The sequence below is a fragment of the Tenrec ecaudatus genome, chromosome 2 (genome assembly GCF_050624435.1).
Source record: "Tenrec ecaudatus isolate mTenEca1 chromosome 2, mTenEca1.hap1, whole genome shotgun sequence".
In the NCBI taxonomy this organism is placed as follows: Eukaryota; Metazoa; Chordata; class Mammalia; order Afrosoricida; family Tenrecidae; genus Tenrec; species Tenrec ecaudatus.
Window position 1 is genome coordinate 233,922,821 of NC_134531.1, and position 11,468 is coordinate 233,934,288.

Below are 11,468 nucleotides of genomic sequence, written 5' to 3' on the forward strand. Positions count from 1 at the left end.
TGTTTCCACAAGTGCAGAGGGACATGAAAGCAGAGTTATTTGATGGCATAGAAGAGGTGAAGGGAAAAGCGAAGGAGGTGCTGTCAGCCGTGCAAACAGATGAGTTTGAAAAATAGTTCCAAGAATGAAATCACAGATTTGACAAGTTTACTAAGTATAATGGAGAGTACTTTGAAGGTGATAAAGTTGTTTTTGTAAAAAAACATTTTTGTACAGAGCTTTGAAAAAAAATCAATTTTATTTTTGAGTACCCCTACACACACACACACACACACGTATATATAAACACACATGGTAAATTTGTGAAAATTAGGACTACACATAAAATAACACATATTAATACTTACCTGGGAGGGGAGACACCATGATCACAAAGGTGGTTTTTCCCAGGGCGAGGCTTATCCATTACACTCTGGAGGTGCTGACCCCTGCGATTTCCCCAAATATGGGAAACTAGACTGCATGATTTGTGGTAGTGGGGGACTGCATTTATACTCTCCCCTGTAAAAAAATAAAAATAACACATATTATGGACTATTTTATAATTTCATTAGTTATATTGATAACATAATAAAGGAAAACTACTGTTACAACTAGCTGTGATAATCATCCTGGTTAATAATTAATTAAATTAGTTTGAAAAGTAATGATAACATTTTTTTGTATATAAGTCTTCAGAGAACTTTGAGTATAGAGCATCTTTGAGCATGCTCTATTTTTCAAAAAGCAAATTTATGATAATTACGAACAGACTCCTTAAAACTTTAAAAAAACTATTCAAATGATATTTATAACTTGAGATTTTCAACCTTAAAGAAAATTGGTCTGAAACTTAAATGCTTTTATGTGCCAAACACGATGTAATACAAATAAATTGCCATCTGTTTCATTTGAAATTATTATAAAATTAAGGCTTATAGTGAATCTCATTTTGTAATCTCATATATACTGTTTATAAAAATATGTTCCAGACAGGAAAGTGGGAAGACGGGAAGCAGGAAACAAGGAATGAAATGGTAAAAGTGCTCTTACACTGTAGGTTTTGCAATCAATGTCATAAATGTGTATATTGTTGAAAGCAAATCTAATTTTTGCTTTGTATTTTAATTTTATTTCTTTTAATTTTGTATTTTGATCCAAATTACAATAAAAAGAATTGTTTTTCTTAATGATTCAGGTATCTTTTACTTCAAAGTAAAATATCCATTTATTTTATAGGTTGAATAGTTCTCATTAGGAACAGCTTTCTTTATTAATTTTTCAAAATAAATGGAATAATATATAGTAAGAAAGAAAAGACTGCATATCAGACCAGCTATTTTTACTTAATATTATATGAAAACATAAAAATATCTTAATGATTAGGGTTAGGGTTAGGGTTAGGGGTTAGGATTAGGGTTAGGGTTAGAGTTAGGGGTTAGGGTTAGGTTTAGGGATAGGGTTAGGGTTAGGTTTAGGGGTTAGGGTTAGGGTATGGGTTAGGGGTTAGGGTTAGGGTTAGTGTTAGGGTTAGGGGTTAGGGTTGGGGTTAGGGTTAGGTTTAGGGATAGGGTTAGGGTTAGGGTTAGGGAAAAAAGAAAAATATCTTAATGACTTGCAATCTCTTGAAAGTATAGAATAAACATTAGAGCATAGGAAAGACAACCAGTTAAACGCATACAAAATTACTTCCTATTTTGCTTCTTTACTACAGTACTCTTTCTTCTACAAGATTTTCACCTGTAATGTAAAAATAAAAACCATGAATATATTATTCTTTTGAAAACTAATTTGCTCTGTAAGATTTCTCTTAAATCACAATTAAAAAGATTTTTCAAATGTCTCATTTACCGTATACTTAAAAGAAAATTGTTATTTTATATATTAAACACCCTTGAAGTAAAACAGATCTGTTCATTCATTTATTTGATGCAATAAGAAGAAAAGGTGCCATAGAGAATTTTACAGCAACAAAAATGTCTGCATTGCTGATACTACTTAGTTTGAACAAAAGGCCTCCTGGATGATTTCTCCAGCAAGTGGACGGCCACCTGTTTCAGAGTTTCTTGTATCACGTCAGTTCAGTGAGTAATGCCTGAGGTCCTAAAACTAGCTCATGTCCATCAGATATACAAAAACTGTTCGGTACTTACCTGTCGCATCAATGGAAGACTCAAGAGTTTTGGAGTTGAAATGCCTATCTATTTTCCACACTTGCCATGAGATCAGACTTGATAGTGCCAGCTGTCATTACTGAACGTTTAACTTGCAATTAATGGATTATTTTCAAATGAGGGGGAAATGGGACCAGGATTTCTAATTCATCATATAATACTAATTTACTGGATCTATTAAATATAGTGGAACTCTGTATTTCTTGCCTACAGAAAATTATTGAGCCATAAACCAAAATCATCACCTGAAGTCATCTTTCAACCACCAAACAGTTTATCTGAAATGGAAAAGAGTATTCTCCTTGAGCAAACCCATTAGCATACCTTGCAGAAGAAAATGGAGCTTTCTACCCCTGCAAATAATTACAGTCTTGAAAACCAAAAGGAGCAGAGTTCTTCTCTGTCCTATGTGGTTATTCTGAGTCAAAATGGACTCTATGGCAGTGTGTGTGGTTTTTGAGGCATGGGGATTAAGTGTTAATATGCTAACTCTAAGGTTTGATAGTCAAATCCACTAACTACTGTGTGGAGATGAAAAAAGGATAATAATTTTATGCCTGTCTCCATAAAAAAATAGTTCAAGGGTACTAGGTTAGTAGTAGAATCTACTATATGGAAGTGTTTATTTATTAATTTTTGGTTTTCTGTTTTCAATCTAAGTCAGTGATTGTGAAATAACATGAAGGCAGTAAGAATGAAAATTCAACATGAAGTATATAATGAATATCATTGAACTAGACAAGGGAGTACCACAAAAAAACTGATTTTTTTTCAAAGCTATGTATTTAATTTTTTTTTACAAAAAATTATTTTCACCTTCAAAGAACTCTCCATTACACTTAATACATTTGTCAAATCTACTATTCCATTTTTGGGAACATTTTTCAAACTCATCTGTTTGGATGGCTGACACCACCTCCTTCGTATTTTCTTCACCTCTTCTAAGTCATCAAATCACTGACCTTTCATGTCCTTCTGCATTTGCAGAACCTAAAAGAAGTCGCATGGAGCAAGGTGGGCAAGGTGTGTGGGACAAGAGAGGCGTGTTGTTTTGCACAAAAACTGGCATACTGAGATGGCTGTGTGAGAAGGTGCATTGCTTGCAGTGGTCAAACCAGTCCTCTGTCTGCCACAAATCAGACCTTTTGTTGTTATTGTTGCAAACTGTTATGCAATCTTTTCAGAACCTCTCAATAGAAAGTTGATTAATAGTCTGACATGGTGGAACAAACTTCAAATACACTAAAAGTGGAAATTTCCATTATATCGGGAAGTTGGTGGACATTCAGAATGAGGTTTGTCATCAATCGACTTTTCACCTTTTATGAAATGAGAAAATTACCCTTACACTTGAGGGTTCCCCCCCCACCCCCGCCCAAATAGCACTGTCCTTGCAAGCTGTGTTCAACATCACCACAATTTTGTGGAATTTTTCCCAGGCAGGAAACAAAACTTTACAGCTGCAGGCTGTGTTCTTAAATCAGCCATCACAACAAAGGAGGTTTGAGCGAAATTAATTTTACAAAAAAATCTAAAGTGTTAAGAGCGAACCTTCCCTGGCAAATCCACTGGGGGCACTAACATAGAGCAAGTTGCTCTCTGCTCACCAACAGAGCATAAAGCATGCCGTAAAAGCTCCACTCTACCCAGTGCAATTCCATTTGGCGGGGGATGATCCCCGCCCTGTGTACTTGTAGAGTTTGTTAAATCATGCTTTATTTTTATCAAAAATAAAGCACAAGAAACCACAATCCATAGAAGAAGTAAGAGATTAATTGAACTTCATTAAAATATAAACACCTGTCCTGTGAAAGACATCAAGATATCAACAGTAGTAAACAAACCAGAATTAATTCAAGACCTTTCTAATAGGAAACCATGTGAAGGGGTAAGACAAATATGTGGAAATTTTCTGTACAGTTTGTGCAATTCTTCCTTAAACTTCTCAAAAACGTTTTATTTAAATAACAACAAAAAAGATCATAAAGACACAGAAAGGCAGGCAGGTCCTTGTGGCCGCACACAGTACAAGATGAACAGTAACTGGCAGACGCACAATTCAGAGCCAAGGGAATGATCCACCAAAGCATTCCCCATTATTTTCTTTTCCCTTCCCCCACTAAACAAAAGTTTGTTTTTGTTTTCCCCTCAAACTGCTGTTCTCCTTTCTTCTTTATTCCAAACTACTTTTTTCTCTATTATCCCTTTTTCTTTCTCTTCTTCTCTCTCCTTTTTCGCTTTGATCTCTTCATCCTCCTTCTGATTTGTGTTTTCTATTATTACTGTCAAGCACCACCAGGCAGTCAACGCCTCCCTTATGAACCAGTAGCTTTCCAACCCTAAGAGCTGCATCAGGATTCCATTGACGTCATTTTTAATGTTTCTCTAAATAGAGAAATAGGGATGGGTCAATGTATGAAGATGGGAACTGGATTAATGATTATTTGGTGCATGGAAAGGGAGGATTGGGGAAATGAGCCAACATCAATGGATATAAGAAGGAAGAAAATGGTCCAAAGTTGATTTTGGCAATGGTTGCACAACTAATCTTGACATAATCAAACTACTGAGTGTATGTATGTTAATTATAGCTCAATACAAATAAAAAAGTAAAATACCATAGAGAGAACAATTAATCTTGGTCCACATAAGAAAAATCAATGCAAACGAGTAACCAAAACCCAAATCCAAATGATTTTTTTAATGAAAAAAGACCCTGAAACTACTAGAAAAACAATTCAGAATAATGATGTTCCAGTAAGTACTTTCAATGGATGGAGAAAAAGGGTGAAAGACCTAGAGAGAAAATAGAAAAACTAGAAACCTTACATCAAACAGAAATCCAGAGGGTGAATGATAAGAGAATTATAGTAGGCAAAACTTTAAAAAGACCAGTGTAATAGAATCAAATAAATGAATAACTGAATTAGGGAGCTCTAAAGTGAATCTCTAGACTCTAATCTATGTGAGTAACAATCAATAAAATGAGTACATGAATCTGAAGAAACCCAAATAATTTTGTGGGACACTTTCAAGATGAACAACTTCCATCCTTTTGAGTTCCCAGAACACAAAGAATCCACAGAGAAAACAGTACCAGAAGTCATGGAAGGAAACCTCTATAACAGAATAAAAAAATGGAAACAGTAACTATCCAGGAAGCTTAGAGAATCCCAAATGGAATAGACCTGAAAATGAAAACATCATGAAATATGTGGCCATGTTTTCAAAATCAAAGTCCAGGAGAGAATCTTGATTGCAGGCAGGGAAAAACAACAGTCACTACAATGGAAAATCAATATAAATAAGGTTGAATTTTTCACCATAAACCATGCAGGCAAGAAGAAAATGGAATAATTTATAGGAATTTCAAAAAAACAAAACTGCCAACAAAGAATCTTATATCCAGAAAAATTATTTCGCAACTATGAGGGAGACCTAAGTAAATTTGCAGACTAGGACAATTGAAAGGAATGTGTAAAACTAAAAGCAGCATTAATAATATATATCTATATAAAGGGGAGGTGTGTGGATCAAAAGTCAACAACTGCAGACAAACCTGAGATCAACATACATAACAGCACCCAGAAATGATATACGTATGATAGTGCTCAAAATAGCAAATGTGTACACGAAGGACAAAGGAGGTCACCAAAGTGACACCCACAATCTATAGGGGAAAATATATGTATAGAGTATATAGTTTCTCTAGTTAAAAAAAAAAGAAAATTGAAGATTGGCATCAATATTTTGCAGTTCATTGTCTTAGATAATATATATATATATATATATATATATATATATCGAAAAATGCATATAAAAATAACCTACTTGTTAGAAGAAGGGAAATAAAGAAATATTTTACAAATTGCCATAAATTTTTGTCTTCTTTTTTATATATAATATAGAATTTTCCAAAGAGAAAAGAGAAAAGTTCAAGGATCACAGAATTTAACCGCATTTAAAAGCATTACAATACCTCAAGCAGACAAACATTGGTCAGGTTTCCTTTGATGTCAGGGAGTTACGAAAAAAAAGCACAGCAGAGAAATAATGTTGGCAACAAACATCAGGGAATTTTTTTCTTTTTTTTTCACTGTGCAACCCACTTCAGTGCCTGACGCCCACGGGGTAAAGCCAGACAATGGTTTGGGGTAACAGTTTGCTTTGGCATGGAACACTAATATCAGGGAATTTTTACAAGAACTTTATATTTTCACTCTTTCTTCTACAACGAAGTGCCTAAAATAAAGCACTAATAATGTTTTTCACAATTTTGAGACAGGATAAATACCAGGACCAGTGGTTCATGAGCTGAATCAACTAGATGATGTCATCAGTATTTATAGTTTGCTGGCCAGCTTTGATGAATTCCAACAATGCATTTTTGTTGAAATAAAAATATAATTTACATGTGTAGAGGTGGGGAGGTCATACGCTCTATGAAAATACTGAAACATTCAAATCCACTGTAGTACCTTAAGTAAAATAATCTTGTAAAGTAGAATTTGTAACTTTAAGATTTCCTAGGAATATTTTAGAGTAACTAATTCAGTCTAATTTATATAGAAATTCCTGTTAAATAAAATTGCTTACTTTAAAAAGTTTCATTCATATCTTCAGTTTTCATATTTAATGAAATTTTCCATCGATTGTTATTATGGGAATATAGTAAAATTATTGTAAATACATACAGCTTTGAGTAGAAGATAACTTGTTAATATATTTACAAATATTTATAATGAATAATACAAAATGAATGCATTGTTAATATAGAAAAATACCAAATAATCATAATTTAATAATGTTTCTTTATGTTGAATTAGCATATCATGTAACATATTATACATAATATTTATTGTGCATTTAACAATATTTATAGATACATAATACCAGCTTTAAAACAAAACAACAAAATTAAAAATATTCATGAAACACATTATAGATTGAGCAAAACCCCATTGCCATCAAGATATCTAACTTGCTGGACATAATATTGTCCAAGAAATACATAAAATGTATTGAATGCTTATGTAACTGATATTAAACCTGAAATCTGCTTGCATACAGGGTTCTTTATAGTTTAGTTCTCACTCACAATATTCATAGATAAATAAACAAAACAAAACAACTCATTGCCTTGGAGCCAGTGCTGACTCACGACCCCTTATGGGTTTCTGAGATGGTAACTTTGGCAGCGGAAATCCCACCTTTTTTCCAGCGGAGCTGCTGGGTGTTTTGAACTGCCAACCACACAGACCGCAGCCCAATGTGTAACCAGTACACCCTAGGGGTCCCACTTTTGGCGAGACAGTCCCTATTGTTAACAATTTTTCCCGTAACCCACGGCGTTTAAAAAAGTCCCAAATTGGGGAAAGAATGCACAACAAAATAGGATACACAGTTTTCGGCTGCCATGTAACTATTTCACCAGGATATAAGTTTTATCAATGGTATCCAGCTTTGCCAATGTTAAAATCTGGTCCCCTTAGGATGGATAGATAGATAGATTTACTAATTAATAGAGTATAAAGCAAGTGAGAATTAGAAATAGATATTAAGATAGTGGGAATGGAAAGCCCATTCTTTTTCCAGTGGAGCTGCTGGTTGCTTTGAACTGCCAGCCATACAGATCGCAGCCCAACATGTAACCACTACACACACTACTAGGTAGGGCTCTGCATGCATAGACAGATGATAGATAGATAGATAGATAGATAGATAGATAGACAGATATAGATGTATCAATCGATCAATGATGGAGAAATAGCAAAAAAGAGAGATAGATATTGAGGTAGTCATGGTGTTGACCTCATCTGCTAAGGAAATGTACCAGCATCTTCCTGGGAGGCGGATGTGAAGACTGCTCTGTAAACATTGTAAACTCAAACCCTGTGAGGGTGTTCGACTCTATCCTTTGTTATGAATTGCAATAGATTCCATAGTAATTTTATACTATCCTCACTACCACACACAGAGGGAAAAATACACTCAGAGAGTTTTGTATGATAAATGTATACTTATGACTAGTTAGATTTTGAAAGGCACAGAGTAAGACTTATCTTTTCTGTGTGTAGCAATATGCCTTTATTTAGTCAAAATCAAAATATGCATTTTAACCAAAATAATTCTAATATAAAAATCTATCAACTATAGATACGTTGAAATTAGATGTTCAGTGTGTGAAAATTCTAAACAAGTTGTAGATCATTTCTTAAAGTCAAACACAATTGGATTAAGATTTGTCTGAGCTATTGTATATATTGTATATAATGATCTGGTTTGTTAATTCCTGAATGTCTACTCTATTTTTCTTGAAGGTTTACTCTATTTTCCTAAAACTTATTTTTAGTACGTCGACTCCTCAATTAGGTCTTACCCTGTTATCTGGCATTCAGCACTTAGAAGAACAGTAAAAGAAAAACGACTATCTTGCTGTTTATCCAACAGTTATGTTCACCTGAAAATAATACATGATAACATACATGTGCTAAGGTTATGTATGTGTCAACTTGTTTAGGCCATCATTTCAACTGTGTAATGATGTAATTTAGCAGGTATGTGATGATACGCCGATCCTCTATTTTCTGATGTGATGTGGATAACCTCTGTTTTAGCTTCCTGCCAATTTTACAATAATGGTCTGCTCTTCAAAACCTAGCCATAGAGGTAAGTGAGCAATAGATGTATGTATGGTCTGGAGAAAATTATCTATTCCGGCAATCTAAAAAATCATATTGTACAAAAACATTTCCATCAATAAGAAATGTTGGAAAAGACATGTATGTACAAAAGTGAGCTTCATAATTCATTGTTGACCTAAAGTATTGATCAATTTTGGGTCTCCAATAATGGAAACTTTGGTGGTGTAATGGGTTAAGAGCTGGGCTGTCTACTCCTGTAAAGGGTTCTTCTCAGGGAAACCCACAGGAGGTCAGTTCTACCCTGTCTTATAGGGTCACTATGAGTCAGAATGGCAGACTCAATGGCAGTGAGTGGTTTTGTTTTGTTTTAACATTATGAAATAGTACCCTTATACCTTTCACTTATATGACCATCGATCTGGATTTCATTATAGAGAATATCATACAAAAACCCAACACCAATCTAAAAATAAAAGAAAAACCTCAATTCAAAATAAAACAAAAAATAATTAATACTAGATAAAATTATAAATGGGTCTAAAGAGAGGACAAGTGATAAGCTGTTAAATTTTAACTTAATTGCTATCTGCGTTAATCGACGTTCTAATGCTGTCTGTTTGATAGCAAAGCAATTCAAATCCCTGGTCTATGTTCAGAGATAATTCTCCAGGGACTTAATTAATGTAGGAACCCTGCAAATAGGCTTGGGCTTTCACTGTCATCCTTAGCCTCTGCAAACCAAGTACTCAGAATCTATGCCTTAGTACCATTCCTTCTTCCAGTCTTGTGCTTTATTCTCTACAATGCTTGGGTCATTCAGGATAGTGTCCTTCTTCAGTGTAGATGTAGCCAACACCCCGTTTAAACCACTGCTTTACACAAACCATTAAAATGCTAGCATGATTCTATCTGGTAGCCAGGCACTATTTGATTTCTTCACCATAGTTTGTTACAGGACCCACATCTTCAATGATCTCTTACGGAGAGCAAGTATCAAGTAGAGTCGATTCAAAAGAAGTAAATATTTTTATATTAGGGCTCATGATTAAGTACAGGCTAGAAATCCTCTCACACATATATGGTTTATGGTTCTCTGATTTACTTTAGAGTTATCATTTTGTTGGAGAATATTGTAAATTTTGTTTTTTAGAAGGTCAGAATGTTACAACCATTTTAAAAAGCACTTGATAGGGTTGCTGTTGTTTAGTTGTTTATTTCAATGTAAACATAAAATTTAAACTCAACATTACTAAGCATGTATATTATTATGCATATATCAAAGAAAAAATACAATGAATGTGGACCAAATATTTAAATATCAATTCTCATAAGATGACTCAAAAAATAAACTAAAATGTGTAATTGGTAAGTAGATAAACAAACATGGTACCGCTATTCCATGATACTGTGGAATAAAACATTGCAATAAATAGTAAAAAATTATATGTGAAACAACAAAATTGATATGCCTGAAAAGTATAATAAGTAAATGAAGTAAGACTATAAAGACTGCCAGTGGTATGATATATGGATTCTTTAAAAGAGATAGCTAAAATGATCTTGTCAGCAATCACAAAGACCAACCATCAGGACATAAATTAATTGAAAAGGGACACTAAGAAACATTAGATTTTTATTCAGGTAGTCCACAACTGGATTATGTCAGTGAATTCACTTGTTATATACTTACTTAAGTCATTCAATTGGACACATATGAGCGAACTCTATAATATGTAAACGATGTAACAACAAACCTATAGATATTAATCTTTTATATGTAATTTAAAAATTTCCCCAAAGTTTTATTGGCACATAATTCACATATCACACAATTAAGTAGTTCAATTTTTCAATCATATCAAGGGCCATTGCACAGTCTCCACCACATCAATCTTAGAGCATCCCACCCAACCCATGGTTAAATCGACTTCAAAATGAGTTGTGCAATAATAATCAGTCCTACCCTACCCCCTTCCCAACTTCATTATATACTTCCCAAATCCCCTCTCCCTCCCTATTGCTCACTCCCACCCCTGCATTCCTTATAATCCCTTGTATCAGTTATTCTCATTATATATCCACTCTACCTGTGGTTCACAGCTGGGAAACCCAACAGAAAACAATAAACAAGAAAAAATGAACTAAAGTGGTAAGGCTAAAATCATAATAGCACACATAAAGACACAAATACAAATAATGTGAAAGATGGAAAAGACCCGCATCAACATTCAAAAAGTCAGGGAGATTTCTGTCATGGAACAAGCAAGAAGCACATCAGCTTTGTGTGGTTCAAATATGGTGAAGAGAAAATCACCAGAGCTAAAATTATGAACCCCCCATTTGTAGCAAACTCTGAAGGACGTGGGAATTCCAAACCCATCTACAGAGGATCCGGTCAGACTGAGCTGCTGGCAATCTTGATCATGCTGGATCAAACTTGATTCTTGGGAAATTACCCCACTCCCCCTCTACAGACACAACCTGAATTTATATTCATCTTATTTGCACTGGATGATTTTGCAACAAAATTGACTCTAGTAGTGAAGGGACAAACTATATTTTCTTGCTATGCAAGTAAAAGCCAAAGAAGGACTTGTCAACGTTTTGGGTTATATAACCCTTTCATTGCTGCTTACATTTAAACTCTGGTGTGAATAAGCTACTTTCATAT

At 34.2% G+C, this 11,468-nt stretch overlaps 1 non-coding gene across 1 annotated transcript; it reads left to right on the forward strand.

Moving 5' to 3' along the window:
- Positions 1–339: 339 nt before the first annotated feature.
- On the forward strand, positions 340–504 carry LOC142441744 (U1 spliceosomal RNA). Its single transcript, XR_012783092.1, has one exon. It is a non-coding gene; the product is annotated as a U1 spliceosomal RNA (small nuclear RNA).
- Positions 505–11,468: the final 10,964 nt, after the last annotated feature.